This window comes from Xenopus laevis, chromosome 8L (genome assembly GCF_017654675.1).
Source record: "Xenopus laevis strain J_2021 chromosome 8L, Xenopus_laevis_v10.1, whole genome shotgun sequence".
In the NCBI taxonomy this organism is placed as follows: domain Eukaryota; kingdom Metazoa; phylum Chordata; class Amphibia; order Anura; family Pipidae; genus Xenopus; species Xenopus laevis.
In genome coordinates, this window is record NC_054385.1 from 10,588,802 (window position 1) to 10,609,622 (window position 20,821).

At 42.5% G+C, this 20,821-nt stretch overlaps 1 long non-coding RNA gene across 1 annotated transcript; it reads left to right on the forward strand.

Annotated features, from left to right (window-relative positions):
* The first annotated feature begins 11,633 nt into the window (after positions 1-11,633).
* Positions 11,634-20,390, forward strand: LOC121397104. The gene is made up of 4 exons (XR_005963449.1): positions 11,634-12,111; positions 13,079-13,242; positions 14,575-14,756; positions 20,166-20,390. It is a non-coding gene; the product is annotated as an uncharacterized LOC121397104 (long non-coding RNA).
* Positions 20,391-20,821: the final 431 nt, after the last annotated feature.

The window sequence follows — 20,821 nt, forward strand, 5'->3', positions numbered from 1 at the left end:
AAGGACCGCACTAGCTCACCGTTTTCCCACGATTCAGGTGCTCAGTCTCACAGTGTCCCCACTGTGGAAGCAGCAAAGATACGAAGAAGCAGACGGCAGACGGCACTTCTGAAATGGGGTTTATTGGAGTAACTGCTGATGACACCTTACGCGTTTCGGGAGTTATCCCTTAATCATAGGTCATGATTAAGGGATAACTCCCGAAACGCGTAAGGTGTCATCAGCAGTTACTCCAATAAACCCCATTTCAGAAGTGCCGTCTGCCGTCTGCTTCTTCGTATCTTTGCTATGTATTGGGGTTGCCACACGCTTAGGGCGCAGCAGTGAAATATAAAACAGGCACCTGTCTCCATACTTATGCAGTTATAATGCACCATTGTAGTTAGAGCTTTGTCATAGGCAATTAACAGTCCATTGGATCAGGGCTACAGCTTCCAGCCCAAAAGCCAAGATGTGGATCAACAACATATATAAGAACACAGCCTGATACTGGAGACATTAGGACAAATTTGACAATAAATAACCGGATAGGCAAAGATAAGATAGAAAATCTATGCTATTTCAGACACTGGGGCATACAACTCCCAGCACCCTCAATGTTAGTGCAAGATGCAGGAATCTGTATTACGGCAGCAGGATCCAGCTTTCTGATCTATATAAGACATTTAGTACTAAAGTTATAGCTCCTATCCTGGGAGTTGAAGAAGCAAGTAACAGTGAAAGCTCCAGCTATGGTTCTGCAAGGCAATATTACTTCTATAAACACAATAGCCGTATTGTACAGAAACATTCCTGCCTTTCCAATGCCCCTGATACTTAGTTTGCATCCCATTATACTGTCTCTGTTTTAGTAGTTAATATCCCCATCATGTCAACTCTTCCCTTACTTCTTCTCTGCAACCTGACAGCACCCCCCATATCTCACTACATTTGAATCCAGCAGCTCTGACCCTTCTTCCACCACTTGCCTGACCCCCCAAAAAAATAAAACTTCCTAGTACAACATTGAGCAAGTTGCCCATCCCTATGTAATCCCAGTTGTCCCTATGTAATGCCAGTTGTCCCTATGTAATACCAGTTGTCCCTATGTAATACCAGTTGTCCCTATGTAATACCAGTTGTCCCTATGTAATGCCAGTTGTCCATCCCTATGTAATGCCAGTTGTCCCTATGTAATGCCAATTGCCCATCCCTATGTAATGCCAGTTGTCCCTTTGTAATGCCAGTTGCCCATCCCTATGTAATGCCAGTTGTCCCTATGTAATGCCAGTTGTCCCTATGTAATGCCAGTTGCCCATCCCTATGTAATGCCAGTTGCCCATCCCTATGTAATGCCAGTTGTCCCTCCCTATGTAATGCCAGTTGTCCCTATGTAATGCCAGTTGTCCCTATGTAATGCCAGTTGCCCATCCCTATATAATGCCAGTTGTCCCTATGTAATGCCAGTTGTCCCTATGTAATGCCAGTTGTCCCTATGTAATGCCAATTGCCCATCCCTATGTAATGCCAGTTGTCCCTATGTAATGCCAGTTGCCATCCCTATGTAATGCCAGTTGTCCATCCCTATGTAATGCCAGTTGTCCCTATGTAATGCCAATTGCCCATCCCTATGTAATGCCAGTTTCCCTATGTAATGCCAGTTGTCCCTATGTAATGCCAGTTGTCCCTATGTAATGCCAGTTGTCCCTATGTAATGCCAGTTGTCCCTATGTAATGCCAGTTGCCCATCCCTATATAATGCCAGTTGTCCCTATGTAATGCCAGTTGTCCATCCCTATGTAATACCAGTTGTCCCTATGTAATACCAGTTGTCCATCCCTATGTAATGCCAGTTGTCCCTATGTAATGCCAGTTGTCCCTATGTAATGCCAGTTGTCCATCCCTATGTAATGCCAGTTGTCCCTATGTAATGCCAGTTGTCCATCCCTATGTAATGCCAGTTGTCCATCCCTATGTAATGCCAGTTATCCCTATGTAATGCCAGTTGTCCCTATGTAATACCAGTTGTCCCTATGTAATGCCAATTGCCCATCCCTATGTAATGCCAGTTGTCCCTATGTAATGCCAGTTGTCCCTATGTAATCCCAGTTGTCCCTATGTAATGCCAGTTGTCCAATGTAATGCCAGTTATCCCTATGTAATACCAGTTGTCCCTATGTAATGCCAGTTGTCCCTATGTAATGCCAGTTGTCCCTATGTAATGCCAATTGCCCATCCCTATGTAATGCCAGTTGTCCCTATGTAATGCCAGTTGTCCCTATGTAATGCCAGTTATCCCTATGTAATGCCAGTTGCCCATCCCTATGTAATGCCAGTTGCCCATCCCTATGTAATGCCAGTTGTCCCTGTGTAATGCCAGTTGTCCCTATGTAATGGCAGTTGTCCATATGTAATGCCAGTTGTCCCTATGTAATGTCAGTTGTCCCTATGTAATGCCAGTTGCCCATCCCTATATAATGCCAGTTGTCCCTATGTAATGCCAGTTGTCCCTATGTAATGCCAGTTGTCCATCCCTATGTAATACCAGTTGTCCCTATGTAATACCAGTTGTCCATCCCTATGTAATGCCAGTTGTCCCTATGTAATGCCAGTTGTCCCTATGTAATGCAGGTTGCCCCATGCCCTATATAATGCCAGTTGTCCCTATGTAATGCCAGTTGTCCCTATGTAATGCCAGTTGTCCATCCCTATGTAATACCAGTTGTCCCTATGTAATACCAGTTGTCCATCCCTATGTAATGCCAGTTGTCCCTATGTAATGCCAGTTGTCCCTATGTAATGCCAGTTGCCCATCCCTATGTAATGCCAGTTGTCCCTATGTAATGCCAGTTGTCCCTATGTAATGCCAGTTGTCCATCCCTATGTAATGCCAGTTGTCCCTATGTAATGCCAGTTGTCCATCCCTATGTAATGCCAGTTGTCCATCCCTATGTAATGCCAGTTATCCCTATGTAATACCAGTTGTCCCTATGTAATACCAGTTGTCCCTATGTAATGCCAATTGCCCATCCCTATGTAATGCCAGTTGTCCCTATGTAATGCCAGTTGTCCCTATGTAATCCCATTTGTCCCTATGTAATGCCAGTTGTCCCAATGTAATGCCAGTTATCCCTATGTAATACCAGTTGTCCCTATGTAATGCCATTAGTTAGTCCTCATGCTAGTGCCAATTGCGCCAATACCCTATTGTAGTGGCCCAGTTGTCCATGTATCCAGTTCGTCACTATGCTATGAGCCAGTTATCTCCTAGTGTTATGCCAGTTGTCTCCTATGCTAATTGCCAATTGCGTCCTATGTAATGCCAGTTGCACTGAAGACCTATGTAATTAGGGCGCCAGTTGTCCCTATGTAATGTGCCCAGTTTGTCCTATGGCTATAGGCCAGTCTGTCCCTAATGTAATGGCAAGTTGTCCCTATGTATGCCATTGTCCTCATGAATGACCATTGGTCCTATGCTAATGCCCAGTTGTCTGCCCAGATGTAAGCCAGTTATCCCGTATGTAAGCGCAGTTATCCCATAATGTAATAGCCATTAGCTGTCCAGCCTGATGTAATAGCGCCAGTTGCCCTCATCCTATACTATGCAGTTTGTCCCTATGTAATGCCAGTTGTCCTCGAGAGTAATGAATACCCACGATAAGTCCATCGCCCTATGTAATTCCAGTTGTCCCCGCGCTATGTAATGCAGTTGGAGAATATCCCTATGTAATGTGGGCCGACAGTTGTTCCTATGTAATAAGCCATTGTCCCTATGTAATGTCAAGTTGTCCATACCCTATGTAGAATAGACGAGTTGTACCGCTATGTAATGCCAGTTGTCCTAGTGTAATAAGCCCATAGTTTCCCATACGGACCTATGTAATATAGGCAGGTTGGTGCCGCTATGAGTAATGAGTCAGTTGTCCCTACTGTAATCACCGTTGTCGCCTATAGTAATAGCCAGTATGTCCCAATCGTAGATGGCCAGTTATCGCTATGTATGCACAGTTATCCCTTCTGTATGAATGAGCCAAAGCCGCACTGACTTGGCTGCCGACCTTCCCAGTGCCGATTCGACGCGAAACGTGTGCGGCCTCCCAGAGTTCCCTGTATAACTCAGCTGCAGCCTTTGTGCCTTAATGGTCACATAACCCCCCGCAGAGATTCTAATTATCCTATCATTTAAGTAGGGTAATTATCCCTTATAATACCATAACCCGCAATGACTTCTAATATCCTTATTTTTACAGTGGGTATATATCCTTATAATAGCATGAGTGATACTCAGCAGTTCCCTGGTATTAACGCAAGTCTGCAGCCTTTTGCCTGCTATATTGGTCACAGAACCCTCAGTGACTTTCTAATATCCTTATCATTTTCAAATGGGGGTACAATAATACATGACTGGTAGTCTTGAGTTCCCTGTATAACTCAAAACCTGCAGCCTTATTACTTTATATGGGCATAGAATCCCTCAGGACTTCTCATATCCTATCATTCACAGTGTGTACATTATCCCTAATTAATACATGAGTGATACTCAGAGTCCCGGTATAACTCAGCCTGCACCTTGTGCCTTTATATGTCACATAACCCCCTCTGTGACTTCTAAAATCCTTTATCATTTACAGTAGGGGTACATTATCCCATTATAATACATGAGTGATACTCCAGAGCTCCCTGTATAACTCAGCCTGCAGCCTTGTGCCTTAATGGCACAGAAACAACCCCTCAGTGACTTTAATACCCTTACCATTTGACAGTAGGGGTACATTTTCCTTATAATACACAAATGATACTCAGAGCTCCCTGGATACTAGCTGCAGGCCTGTGCCTTATATGGTCACAGAAACAAACCCCTCAGTGAACTTCTTTAATACCCTTACCATTTGCAGTTAGGGGGTACATATATTCCTTTTATACCACACAATGATACTCAAGTTTCCCTTTATAACTCAAGCCTCAGCCTTGTGCCTTATATGGTCACATAACCCTCCCCCTCAGTGACTTTAAATCCTTATCATAACGTAGGGCGTTACATTTATACCTTATAATACACACAAGTGATACTCAGAGTTCCCTTGATAAACTCAGCCTGCAGCCTTGCCTTTATAGGTCACAGAACCCCCTTATGACTTCTTCATATGCGCTTATCATTATTGATTCTTGAATACACAAGGTGATACTCAGCAGTTCCCTTTTAACTCGGCCTGTTTAGCCTTGTGCCTTATATTGTTCACAGAAACCCCTCAGTGACTTCTCATATCCTATCATTTACAGTGGGGGTAAACATTATTCCTTGTTAATACACAAGTGATATACTCATAGTCCCTTTTAACTCAGCCTGCAGCCTTGTGCCTTTATATGGTCAAATAACCCCCTTTGTGACTTCTCATATCCTTATAATTTACAGTAGGGGGTACATTATCTATTATAATACATGGGTGATACTCAGAGTTCCCTGTATAACTCAGCCTGCAGCCTTGTGCCTTTATATGGTCACAGACCCCCTCAGTGACTTCTAATATCCTTATCATTTACAGTAGGGGTACATTATCCCTTATAATACACAAGTGATACTCAGAGTCCCTGTATAACTCAGCCTGCAGCCTTGTGCCTTTATATGGTCACATAAACCCCCTTAGTGACTTCTCATATCCTTATCATTTACAGTGGGGGTACATTATCCCTTATAATACACAAGTGATACTCAGAGTTCCCTGTATAACTCAGCCTGCAGCCTTGTGCCTTTATATGGTCACATAACCCCCTTAGTGACTTCTCATATCCTTATAATTTACAGCAGGGGTACATTATCCCTTATAATACACAAGTGATACTCAGAGTTCCCTGTATAACTCAGCCTGCAGCCTTGTGCCTTTATATGGTCACATAACCCCCTTAGTGACTTCTCATATCCTTATCATTTACAGTGGGGGGTACATTATTCCTTGTAATACACAAGTGATACTTAGGGGCCGATTCATCAAGGGTCGAATATCGAGGGTTAATTAACCCTCGATATTCGACTAGGAACTAAAATCCTTCGACTTCGAATATCGAAGTCGAAGGATTTAGCGCAAATCCTACGATCGAACGATTATTCCTTCGATCGAACGATAAAATCCTTCGAATCGAACGATTCGAAGGATTTTAATCCAACGATCGAAGGAATATCCTTTGATCAAAAAAACTTAGGCAAGCCTATGGGGACCTTCCCCATAGGCTAACATTGACTTCGGTAGCTTTTAGCTGCCGAAGTAGGGGGTCGAAGTTTTTTTTAAAGAGGCAGTACTTTGACTATCGAATGGTCGAATAGTCGAACGATTTTTAGTTCGAATCCTTCGATTCGAAGTCCTAGTCGTAGTCGAAGGTCGAAGTAGACCATTCGATGGTCGAAGTAGCCAAAAAAAACACTTTGAAATTCAAAGTTTTTTTACTTCGAATCCTTCACTCGAGCTTGATGAATCGGCCCCTTAGAGTTCCCTTTTTAACTCAGCCTGTAGCCTTGTGCCTTTATATGGTCAAATAACCCCCCTTTGTGACTTTTCATATCCTTATCATTTACAGTAGTGGGGTACATTATCCCTTATAATACAGGGATTATAGGCTGTATAACTCAGCCTGTAGCCTTGTGCCTTTATATGGTCACAGAACCCCTCAGTATCTTCTAATATCCTTATCATTTACAGTAGGGGGTACATTATTCCTTGTAATACACAAGTGATAAGAGTTCCCTGTATAACTCAGCCTAAAGCCTTGTGCCTTTATATGGTCACAGAACCCTTCAATGACTTCTAATATCCGTATCATTAACAGTAGGGGGTATATTATACCTTATAATACACAAATGATACTCCGAGTTCCCTGTATAACTCAGCCTGCAGCCTTGTGCCTTTATATGGTCACAGACCCCCTCAGTGACTTCTAATATCCTTATCATTTACAGTAGGGGGTACATTATCCCTTATAATACACAAGTGATACATGGAGTTCCCTGTATAACTCAGCCTGCAGCCTTGTGCCTTTATATGGTCACATAACCCCCTTAGTGACTTCTCATATCCTTATCATTTACAGTGGGGGGTACATTATTCTTTGTATTACACAAGTGATACTCAGAGTTCCCTTTTTAACTCAGCCTGCAGCCTTGTGCCTTTATATGGTCACATAACCCCTTAGTGACTTCTAATATCCTTATCATTAACAGTAGGGGGTACATTATACCTTATAATACACAAGTGATACTCAGAGTTCCCTGTATAACTCAGCCTGCAGCAGTGTGCCTTTATATGGTCACAGAACCCCCTTAGTGACTTCTCATATGCTTATTATTTACAGGGGGGGGTACATTATTCCTTGTAATACACAAGTGATACTCAGAGTTCCCTTTTTAACTCAGCCTGCAGCCCTGTGCCTTTATATGGTCAAAAAAAAACCTTTGTGACTTCTCATATCCTTATGATTTACAGTAGGGGGTACATTATCCCTTATAATACACAAATGATAAGAGTTCCCTGTATAACTCAGCCTGTAGCCTTGTGCCTTTATATGGTCACAGAACCCCTCAGTATCTTCTAATATCCTTATCATTTATAGTAGGGGGTATATTATCCCTTATAATACACGAGTGATAGCTGGAGTTCCCTGTATAACTCAGCCTGCAGCCTTGTGCCTTTATATGGTCACATAACCCCTCAGGGACTTCCAATATCCTTATCATTTACAATGGGGGGTACATTATATTACATGATGGTAGTCTAAGTTCCCTATATAACTCAGCCTGCAGCCTTGTGCCTTTATATGGTCACAGAACCCCTCAGTGACTTCGAATATCCTTATCATTTACAGTAGGTTTACATTATCCCTTATAATACACAAGTGATACTCAGAGTTCCCTGTATAACTCAGCCTGCAGCCTTGTGCCTGTATATGGTTAGAGAACCACCTCAGTGACTTCTAATATCCTTATCATTAACAGTAGGGGGTACATTATACCTTATGATACATGAGTGATACTCTAATTTCCTTGTATAACCCAGTCTGCAGCCTTGTGCCTTTATATGGTCACATAAGCCCCTTAGTGACTTCTCATATCCTTATCATTTACAGTGGGGGGTACATTATTCCTTGTAATACACAAGTGATACTCAGAGTTCCCTGTATAACTCAGCCTGCAGCCTTGTGCCTTAATATGGTCACATAACCCCCTTAGTGACTTCTCATATCCTTATCATTTACAGTAGGGTATACATTATCCCTTATAATACATAAGTGATATTCAGAGTTCCCTGTATAACTCAGCCTGCAGCCTTGTTCCTTTATATGGTCACATAACCCCCTTAGTGACTTCTCATATCCTTATCATTTACAGTGGGGGGTACATTATCCCTTATAATACACAAGTGATACTCAGAGTTCCCTGTATAACTCAGCCTGCAGCCTTGTGCCTTTATATGGTCACAGAACAACTCCTCAGTGACTTCTAATATCCTTATCATTTACAATGGGGGGTACATTATAATACATGAGTGGTAGTCTGAGTTCCCTGTATAACCCAACCTGCAGCCTTGTGTCTTCATATGGCCTTATAACCCCTCACTAACTTCTAATATCCTTATCATATACAGTAGGGGGTACATTATCCTTTATAATACTTGAGTAATTCTGAGAGTTCCCTGTATAACTCAACCTGCAGCCTTATTACTTTATATGGTCACAGAATCCCTCAGTGACTTCTCATATACTTATCATTCACAGTGGGGTACATTATCCCTAATAATACATGAGTGATACTCAGAGTTCCTTGTATAACTCAGCCTGCAGCCTTGTGCCTTTATATGGTCACAGAACAACCCCTCAGTGACTTCTTATATCCTTATCATTTACAGGAGGGGGTACATTATACCTTATAATACACAAGTGATACTCAGAGTTCCCTGTATAACTCAGCCTGCAGCCTTGTGCCTTTATATGGTCACAGAACAACCCCTCAGTGACTTCTAATATCCTTATCATTTACAGTAGGGGGTACATTATCCCTTATAATACATGAGTGATACTCAGAGTTCACTGTATAACTCAGCCTGCAGCCTTGTGCCTGTATATGGTTAGAGAACCACCTCAGTGACTTCTAATATCCTTATCATTAACAGTAGGGGGTACATTATACCTTATGATACATGAGTGATACTCTAATTTCCTTGTATAACCCAGTCTGCAGCCTTGTGCCTTTATATGGTCACATAAGCCCCTTAGTGACTTCTCATATCCTTATCATTTACAGTGGGGGGTACATTATTCCTTGTAATACACAAGTGATACTCAGAGTTCCCTGTATAACTCAGCCTGCAGCCTTGTGCCCTTAATATGGTCACATAACCCCCTTAGTGACTTCTCATATCCTTATCATTTAACAGTAGGGGGTACATTATCCCTTATAATACATAAGTGATATCAGAGTTCCTGTATACTCAGCCTGCAGCCTTGTTCCTTTATATGGTCACATAACCCCCTTAGTGACTTCTCATATCCTTATCATTTACAGTGGGGGGTACATTATCCCTTATAATACACAAGTGATACTCAGAGTTCCCTGTTATAACTCAGCCTGCAGCCTTGTGCCTTATATGGTCACAGAACAACTCCTCAGTGACTTCTAATATCCTTATCATTTACAATGGGGGGTACATTATAATACATGAGTGGTAGTCTGAGTTCCCTGTATAACCAACCTGCAGCCTTGCTGTCTTCATATGGCCTTATACCCCTCACTAATTCTAATATCCTTATCATATACAGTAGGGGGTACATTATCCTTTATAATACTTGAGTAATTCTGAGAGTTCCCTGTATAACTCAACCTGCAGCCTTATTACTTTATATGGTCACAGAATCCCTCAGTGACTTCTCATATACTTATCATTCACAGTGGGTACATTATCCCTAATAATACATGAGTGATACTCAGAGTTCCTTGTATTAACTCAGCCTGCAGCCTTGTGCCTTTATATGGTCACAGAAACAACCCCTCAGTGACTTCTTATATCCTTATCATTTACAGGAGGGGGTACATTATACCTTATAATACACAAGTGATACTCAGAGTTCCCTGTATAACTCAGCCTGCAGCCTTGTGCCTTTATATGGTCACAGAACAACCCCTCAGTGACTTTTCTAATATCCTTATCATTTACAGTAGGGGGTACATTATCCCTTATAATACATGAGTGATACTCAGAGTTCACTGTATAACTCAGCCTGCAGCCTTGTGCCTGTATATGGTTAGAGAACCACCTCAGTGACTTCTAATATCCTTATCATTAACAGTAGGGGGTACATTATACCTTATGATACATGAGTGATACTCTAATTTCCTTGTATAACCCAGTCTGCAGCCTTGTGCCTTTATATGGTCACATAAGCCCCTTAGTGACTTCTCATATCCTTATCATTTACAGTGGGGGGTACATTATTCCTTGTAATACACAAGTGATACTCAGAGTTCCCTGTATAACTCAGCCTGCAGCCTTGTGCCTTAATATGGTCACATAACCCCCTTAGTGACTTCTCATATCCTTATCATTTACAGTAGGGGGTACATTATCCCTTATAATACATAAGTGATATTCAGAGTTCCCTGTATAACTCAGCCTGCAGCCTTGTACCTTTATATGGTCACAGAACCCCCTTAGTACCTTCTAATATCCTTATCATTTCAGTCAGAGGATCTGAAATCTCATGTAAAGCAATTGGCTCTCCAGGAAAATGTATCCTAGATTCACCCAGCTTTTTGTTTTTCATTGTCCAGGGAAAATTCTAGAAAATATTTTAGAAGAATATAACTTTTTTCATTGACTGCAAATTTATTTTTATTGAGTGTTTTTTGTGTTCTCACATTGTGTTGTTCTGGGTGTGCCTACTCTTCCATCTGCTGGCACGGTGCATAGCCTTGCTTGTGATGCTGCCACTGTTGTACCTCCACCTGTCACTACTAACACATTCCAGGCCCCACAACCACATCATGAGCAGTGCCTTTCTAGGCAGCCTGGAGCTAAAGAGTAACACAAATGCACTCACTTGCTGCACTTGACTTGTGTTGTCATGGAAACAGTGGCAGTTTGTACAAACCAGGGAGGCCTTTCCCAGATCACCCATTGGAAGTGGTGTTGGGCTCTCAGATCTCTCTCAGGAACACTCGTGGCAAACCTGTCCCTTTTTGGCTTCACTCGCACAAACACACGTACCCTGTGAGGTGACTATTTACCCAGCAGCCTCATTTGGGAGCACATTGAAAATCTATTCTGCCATCAGTTTGGAACTCAATGAGAATCCTCATTGTCTCCCTCTGTTCTCACTTGCAGGGCAGTATAAATGACCCAGATTTGCTAAACCACTGTAATGTTGGTAATACTTTCCCTTTAAATGTGACTGGACTGCAGGCTTACATAGATCTTCTCTTTGTGCAGATATGAAGGGGGCGTGGGAGCTCCCACCAGCAACAGGTCACCTGCTCCCCATACAATGATGTCAATAACTGGAGGATTGAGAAGGACCTTGCACAGTAAATTGAGAGTGGGGACTTACTCTGCTTTACTGATTTTCTACCTACTGCACCAGCGGAGAAGGATCTACTACATCCCACAACGGTCTGATCAGAGCAGGGGGTTATGGGAGATTATACCCAAGTAATATGTTGGCATGTATGTATGGAAGCAACTACCTGCCCACCAAAATGGTGCTGCTGCTGCTGCCATGTGGGTGAGACCTTAATTCTGCTTGTTTGTCTGCGCGTCAGAGAGAGAGTGTGAGTGAGTGAGCATTACAGTGCAGTAAGTGTGCCCGTGGCTACCTGTGGCTGCTGCACCGAGTTAACCCACCAGATGCCACTGTCGGGCTGAATGCAGAATTTATTCTGATTTCCCGGTGCCTCCCACCTGTAATTCACTTGTGGGAATTGTAGTTCAGAGGAGTCTATCTCACTCTTTCTCTCATTCTGCACAGGGCCACCAGCATGGAGCACAGTTCCTGCTGCTGTCGCTGACTCTGCTGTCACTGGAGAAGGATGAAGGAGCCACCGGATAAGAAGCCACCGGAGGGGGGTGAAAAAGTATTTGCTGCTGAATTTTAGAGGTAAGTTTCACTGAACCCCAATGTTTCTTTTTTGTTACCTTTCAGTAGGGGTCCTGTTCACTAATGTATGTATGCAGATGTGGTTATGTCTCTTTCATCTTTTGAGTACATATGGTCTGGCCTACATAGTACATACATGTGTCAGTAAGACCCAGGGTTCATTTATTAAGTGGAAGGCAAAGTGCAGAGAACAAGTGCAGGCCACCATTATTGTACACTGTCGTCATTATATCACTATTCATTATTTAAATTGGTACAGGTCACCTCTCCCCACACGGAGCAGTTGCACCATGAATACAGATCTGCTTGCTTCTCCTTGCACCCCTTATCCATCTCCTACCTTGTACCCCATGGACTTTGGTCAGTTTGGGAATCAGATAGGTGTATAAATATAATCTGCCAGTACATCATGTTGCTCAGTTCAGGGGGTTTTGGCAGATAAGTAAATAGAGAAGCTGCTGTTTGAACAAAAGATCAGCACAACAGAAAGCCGACCCTCATACGTGTTCCTTCTGTTTGACCTGAAAATACACCTGAATGGCTCGTCTATGGCTGACTTTAGTCAAGAGGGGGGTAAAATCCTAACTAGGCCTAATGCACAACATCATATGGAGGTGGGACGGCCGGCAATGGAAGACAAGCGCTGTGGGTAGATCACAGGACTCAGTACAGGAGATATAGTGTTAGGTGCAGCAACCTTGTACATTAATACTCATTTTTATTAACATCTGTGTATCTGGGGCTTTACATATATCCACTGAAATCTTTGTATATCCATAAAGATACCAATCCACTTCTAAGTAGGGTTCTACATTCATTATTGTATGGACAGTGCCACCATTCTAATACATCTTTCAGTTGGCAGATCTTGCAGTGCACCCCAATTCCACACTGTACCCTGCCCATTATATGTTAATAGAGGGGAGATCGTTGAATCACTTTCCCCTTGTGTTTCCCCTGTTTCTAGCCTGGAATATCTGGAAAAAGAAGTATTTACTAACAACCTCACCACCCACTGCCCAGTTCAACACTACCAGCCGCTGACTGATTGGACCTCACCACGGTGCTACTTCCTGTCTCCATTCAGACCTCGGTGATGCACACACCTGGGACATGTCTATACTTTTCTGGGTTTGTGCCTTTAACAGACCAATTAAAGGGCGGTTCACCTTTAAGTTAACTTTAAGCATGTTATAGAATGGCTAATTCTAAGTAACTTTTTAATTGGCCTTCATTTATTCTTTTTTTTATAGTTTTTGAATCATTTGTCTTCTTCTTCTGACCCTTTTCAGCTTTCCAATGGGGGGTCACTGACCCCCATCTCAAAACAAATGCTCTGTAAGGCTACACATTTACTGTTATTGCTACTTTGTATTATTCCTCTTTCTATTCAGTCCTCTCCTATTCATATTCCTTTCTCTTATTCAAATCAAAGCATGGTTGCTAGGGGAATTTGGACCCTAGTAACCAGATTGCTGAAATTCTAAACCAGAGAGCTGCTGAATAAAAAGCCAAATAATTAAAAAAACACAAATAATAAAAAAATGAAAACCAATTGCAAATTGTCTCAGAATATTACTCTCTATATCATACTAAATGTTAACTCAAAGGTGAACAAATCCTTTATAGAGGGGCATTTGGGAAAATGTCACTTTCTTTGCAAAATTTGGGATGTTTTACTGCCTCGATCATCTGAGCCATAACCCATCATCCATCTACTTGTTCTCTTTAGAATATTGCAAACAGACATGTTAAAATACCAATCGTAATGTAAGATTTGTAACTCTGCATTCTATCAATTGTAAACTAGACCATACGAGGCCCCACAGCAACATCATTTTAGCGCCCACTGACTTTAGGGAATAAAATATTTATTGTGATACTGCTGATCAGTCATTACCCCCCCCCCAACAGTGACAGGGTCTACTTTCTATATAGTTACACCCCCTCATTCTGCCCTAACCAAGATCTATTCTTAAAATAAAATTCTGGGGGGAGCAAAAGTAACAACAGGATACGGGATCCATATAATTGGAAAAGGGAATGGGTCTCATAGAAAATAGTTACCTGTGTGTCACAAATCAGAAATAATTTCCCTTAGTATGGGGGTTCTATAGCATGGATGGATTCTGTACATTATTGTTCTTTTGCTTTGCTTTCTGAGTACACGGGGGCAATGATTGCACAAGTATCCCTACAGAGACAGGTTTAGGCTTTGTACCCACAGGCAACTTCTTATCTGCCCAATGAATATTGTGTTGTGCACTTTAACCTTCACCCCTATGGTGATAGCACCAGAAATGTCTGACTATGATATGGATAACATCCCTGTGCACTGAAATACAGTAAATATGTGTCTTGTGTTTTTACTTCCCTTTTAGAAGGATTTGTTCTTACTGCAATACATTTGAGAGTCTGTATCACTTTAAACTCAATTATATATATTTTTATCTTTCCCTCCAGCTTTATTATGTCTGTATATGCCAGTGGGTACATGAGTATACAGAGTACATTCAATGATGGGGAATGGAGGGAGATTCCCAGGAATGACCATTAGAAACAGAATCTCCAACCAGTTAATCCAGTGTGAGAATGCTTGGTGGAGCAGCTGTACCCACAGGAGGACTGGCACGTGTCACTCACAGGTACTGAAGTGCTGGGTGGGGTGTAAGGAATCACACTGACAAATACCATGGAAAGCAGGGTTTCTTATAAAACAAGAACATGAGTAAATTTCACGTTCATTCTTCTTTAACTTTTCTGTTTCTTCTCAGCTTATTCATTCCATTTTCACACATCCCGCCCCGTCTATATGTTACCTCTCCCAAATGGGACCAGTACCCAGAATAAAGACACACACACAACAGCTTGGTGTTAAATCTGTGTAAGTCACAGTTTTATTGATAATAATTAGATAAACTGTGCTATTTGATCCTGAGGAAGGCAAAAACCTCTAGCAAGATCTGCTTCACTAGAGGAAAAAATTCCTTCCTGACCCCTTAACGGCGATCGGATTTTCTCCCAGGATCAATGCACCAAATTAAAGCAGGGAAGCAGGGTGAGGGAAACAGAAGGGAATAGGGCAGCATACGCATTAGCACCATTAAGCTGCTAGGTGAACACTGCATTCCTTTCATTCCATTGGACCCCAAGTAGCCTACAGACCCGGCTTTGCAGACTGTGGGATGGAGTAAAAAGAAATGCAGGGTCTACCGAGCAGCTTAAGGGTGCTCCTGTCTGTGAAACTATATTACAGGTGTAAGTGGGGGCACCGCTGGTGGAATTACAGTGGAGGGAATTGAAACAGAGGGGAATATGGCAGCATACACATGAGCGCCATTAAGCTGCTAGGTGAACACTGCATTCCATTCCATTCCATTGGACCGCAGGCAGACTATAGACCCGGCTTCTTAAGTCTGAGGGATGGAGTGGAAAGGAATGCAGGTCTACCAAGTGGCTTAAGGGTGCTCCTGTCTATGGGACCATATTTTAGTTATAAGGGGGGAGCACCATGTGCGGAATTATGGTGGATTAGAGTGGAGGCAGCGCTGGTGGAATTGCGAATGGCTCACTTACCTCTGTGTCATGAAGATGACTTACACAGAGGAAACTGCCGGTGGTGTTGGTGGCCGCTTGGTGGTTGTGAGGGCTGTCTGCAAAAACAAACAAAATAACGTTAAACTCAAACCACAGGTTTTTACATTAGCAAGTGATATCTCTGTAGAAATTCCATTACATTTTGGGGCATTTTAATCAGAAATATGGCAGGTACGCAAATTAACATTACTATACTAAATGCTTTTGCACTATTTCCCTCGACTTTTTGTGATCATGGGACAAGTTGCAAATCGCAGGTTTCTCTTTATTTTCAAGCCTTTTGATCAATCCCAATTCCTTGCCAAAATGATGAATATACACTTCCCATTGGTTTCTATGGCATCTCAATAGGTTTCAGTTGCGCAGGAGTTATATGTTCTTTTTGTGGTTGTTTTTCACAAAATCGCAGCATTGCAATGGATTTCAATACATCAGCCCCTTATACTTTCCATTACAAAATAGTGATATTTTAAGAAATATATTCATTAGATGCTGTACCTGGATATCTCTCCATGTTCTTCGGAGAATTGCCCTGTTGATCGCCTCTAGTATTTTGTAGAGGTATCTCAGTTGGGCTTTGGCCTTCCTCTTGTCCTGCTGGAACTCGGACATCAATCTGATCTTCCACCACCTGGTGTTTCGCATGTTGTCTTTGGCCATCCAATAATCAAAGAGTGCCCATTTCATTTGGCATATGATGTCCTGCCTCATGCACTTCAAATAAAGGGCCGCCAGTGGTCCCTCAAATTCCATGATCTCACAGATCCCCTCCTCCTCCGTGTAGATCCACTCTAAGCCCTAGAGAAATGTAAGAAACAAGAAGACATTAAGGTTTCCAGCAGTTTGTGTTTAATCCCCAGTAATAATGAGAGTAACAATTTCTTCCCATAGGCACAATAAGCAAAGCAATAAGTATTTATTACCACTAGAGGAGCTGTTACATTGATCTCTATAGACAGAGCAAATAACATGGAATCTCTCACTAGTAAGTTCTAACACTAAATATGGGAATTGTAACAGTCGGGGCAAACACTAAGCTAAACCCTGTTATATTTCTATTTAATCACATTTATATGGAAGTTAGTATCCCCTTTAACCCCTTGGGTACCTTTATCAGCAGCCACTTTAGAGAGCAGACTTACCTTCTGATTGCCTTTTATATAAAGGCGGTCCATGATGGCACGCAGGCCCATCTCCGACGCCCCTGTAATATAAAATAGAGATTTGGGAAGGTTAGAGTTAATGTGGAGAGGTGCCATATGTATAGGGACAGCACATAGGAACAAGCACATTTACTAATAGGATTTATTTGTCATGATATTATGCCCAGCGCAATAGTAAATGAGCCCTATTTTATTGTGCTTTTCATGAACCTGTTGAACTGGAACTTTTCTAATGCTCTGATTGGCTCCCCATCTGCTCTAATTTGCATAATACATCATTTGCCCCACCCTGGACATTTTCCAGCGGAGCCCCATGTTAGGGGTGCCCTGGAATTGGAAAACATACAGTCCAGTTTTTAGTAGTGGAATAAAGTGCATTGCTGGGGTGGGGCTGTACAGTCAATTTCAGGGACAATAGTGGGTTGGGACCAACCGGGGAGGGGGGGGCGGCCATGTACAGGGACAGATAAAAGATGAATCCCCCGACTCACAAATCTACAGGTGAGAATAAAGAAGAACAGCTATAGCTACATCTATAATGAGCAACATGGCAACTCCTACAGCCAAGGGATAAGCTAATCTTACTGTTCCAAGCACATGTTATAGAGGGGGAAATACAGGAGCAGTACCTTTGTCCAGAGGATCCCAAATGGGAAGATGTTATCTCTGGCAGGGGGTCACTGAAGTCTTCTTTCTCTTCTTTCTTCTTTCTCTTCTTTCTTCTTTCTCTTCTTTCTTCTTCTCCTTGCTTCTCTCTTCTTCTTTTGATGTCTCTCTCTCTCACAATAGCTGTCTCTCAAATCGCTCTCTCTCTCTCAAATCGCTCTCTCTCACAATATCTCTCTCTCTCAAATCGCACAGGATATTTCACTTTTTGGGGAGAAATAAGAGACTGTTAGAAGGAGCAAATAAATGGCAATGCATAAACTACAGATCCCATAATGCACTGTGAGGTCTTTACCCACTATAAGGCTATTACTGGAAGTGAGGGAGCCTGACTGCTGTTGCGTGTGCTATTTAGCTGACAAAAATGTTGGGCAACCAGGCTGTAGACTTTTATCACTGGCATGTGGAAAGGGCCTTCATCTCCCATGATGCACTATAAGGGTTGACCATAAGAGGTAGGTAGCGTTTGTATTGCTTATAATGTCATGATCAGGGCTGGCTTGTAACAGGACTACAGATCCCATCATGCTCTATGATTCCTTGGTTATATCAATACAGGGGCCACATTCCTATTGAATCCATTTCCCCCTGCATGTACCCAGTGTGGCTGCTTCCCATAACCAGCTCTGCTCTGATCAGTGCCCCCTGCACCCATAATGGCAGGAATCCTAAGGGCAGACATTTATTCTTCTGATTTGTGCTACTTGTCTTTCTACTTAAGCCTCTCTGAACCGTCCCCCACTCTAGTGCTGAGGCCACTGACTGTCGCTACGATGAGTGTGACCGTTGGCAAATGACCGTTGGCAAATGACTGTTGGAAAATGACCGTTGGCATTTACAGCAGAGGCAGAGAAAATTGTCTAATGGTTCAGAAAAAACTACAAAAACAAGTAAACCAAACACCCATTGCCTTAGAACTATAAGTTTTTCTGCTCTCACTCCCATTAGAGAGGAATATGGGGAGATTTTAGGCACTTTGACACCCACATGTGTTAGTAGATTGGGGGGCAGGGCTGCCATCAGAAGCCCATTTTCAGCTGATTCCCTGTATAAGTGTAATATGTAGGTGTCTGTATCCAAATAAAAAGACAAGTCAGTATTAATGGAATATATGTTCAGTGCCTCTCAACAGGCTGCAGTCCCCGTGTACAATTACAGACATGTCACATGTAAATAAAGTAATAGCCAGAGAGCACAATGGATCTTATACCATCATAGTGTATTTATTGCAGGAAAGTCATGCCAAGTTGCCTTAAATGACTCCCCCCTTTCCTGCTTGTCACACACATGTCATTTGGAACAGTTTCATGACAAGCAGCTCCCCAAGCAATTAGAGTGCTAGGCAATGGGACAATTTTGGCAGCGATGGCCCCACTACCCAAGCTGCTATAAATGATGGGTGACAAAACACCCGAAATTGCCCTTTGTATCATCTAAATATGCCCCCCTGCTCCCCGTAAATGGATCTGCTGCACTTACCTCTGAGTCCAGAAATGAAATAACGGTCATCTGTACCTGAGCCGTTACATCACCTTCCTTGCAGCTTTCAGCCAATCAGGGCTGAGCTGGGAGTGATGTCACGGAGATAAGGCATGATATCCCAGTAACTGACAGCCAATCACATGCTCAGGTACAGATCAAACTTGCACAGTCTAAAACAACACTAATAAAGTCCAAACATAAGCAGCTTTAGAAGCAGCGCCCCCATCAGATCTCCTGGGACCCTTGACTGGACTCCCCCTGTCCCCATTTAGCTCTGTGTCTGTCACTGAACTACAGCTCAGCTACTAGTTATCACAGGGACTGCTGGGTAGTTTAGCAATGGCTAGAGACACAGATCAGTGAGACAGTGATGGGGGCAACCACTGAGGGGGTACAGGGGGTTCTGCATTCAGCGTAGGAAGTGTAACTTTAGTACCAAATGTCACATATAGAACAAAAAGTTTGATCCTGTTGTGCCACATATTCCTGTATGTTGCACTAGCAGGGAGGATGCTGGGAGTTGTATGCCCCAGTATCTAAAATAACATCTTTTCTATCGCTGCCGGCCCAGTCCGACCCTGTATGTTGTTGATCCACATCTTGGCTTTTGGGCTGGAAGCTGTAGCCCTGATCCAATGGACTGTTAATTGCCTATGACAACGCTGTAGCTACAATGCTGCATTATATAGTGAATAAAGTACCCCCTCTTGTAAAATATAAGGATATTATAAGTTACCGAGGAGTTTCATGACCATATAAAAACACGAGGCCGAAGGCCGAGTGTTTTTATACAGGTCATGGAACTCCGAGGTAACTTATAATATCCTCATATTTTTCAACTGGGGGTACTTTATTTATTATAATACACAAGTTTCAGTGAGTCATGTGACAGAAATGACATCAGAACTCACCGTTTATAACTGATGACATCAGAACTCACCGTTTATAAGGATATAATTTACAGGATATTCATGGCTTTTGTGTATTATAATTGTATAATTATATAACCCTCAAACTGACTTTTATACAAAGGGAAGTATTCTTAGAAACTGTGGAATTATGGGAGATAAGCATATGAGCTCACACTCTGGTTTGCTTCCCCTTTATCCATAGCTAAGCATGGTGTAACTCCCATTTTCTCCACAGATGAAGGAGTATCACAGAAGGCGACCACTCCAGCACCAACGGGAGGAAAGAAAAAAGAATGAGATCCTGATAACCCGGCACAGCTCTCTCCAGAGCCAGTGAGTCAAACTGCTCATTCATTGATCATCCTGCCCAGTGTATTTATAACTATCTCTCCTATTCCTATTCCAGTCTCTTATTCAAATCAGTGCATGGTTGCTAGGGTAATTTGGACCCTAGCAACCAGATTGCTGAAATTACAAACTAGAGAGCTGCTGTATAAAAAACTAAATAACTCAAAAACCACAAATAATAAAAACCAATTGCAAATTGAATATCACTCTCTACATCATACTTAAAGTTATGTTAAGGGGGACAACTCATTTAAAGGAGAACTTAACCCCCTCTAGTCCCCACTGGCCCCCCTCCGCTGCCCTCCCTGCACAGTGTTACCCCTGAATTGTGTCCCCTCTAGAAATAGTGACGCACATGCAGAGTCAGCGCAGCGGAGCTCACGGGCGCCATCTTCCGGTGCTTCGGTAATAATCTGGTCCCTTCGGCAATTTCCTTTACTTTTGCCGCATGCGCAGTTGTCTCGAACCAGAAGATTTCTCCAACTCTGCATGTGCCAATACGGTGCTCACATTACTGAGAATACCGAAGATGTCGCCCGTGAG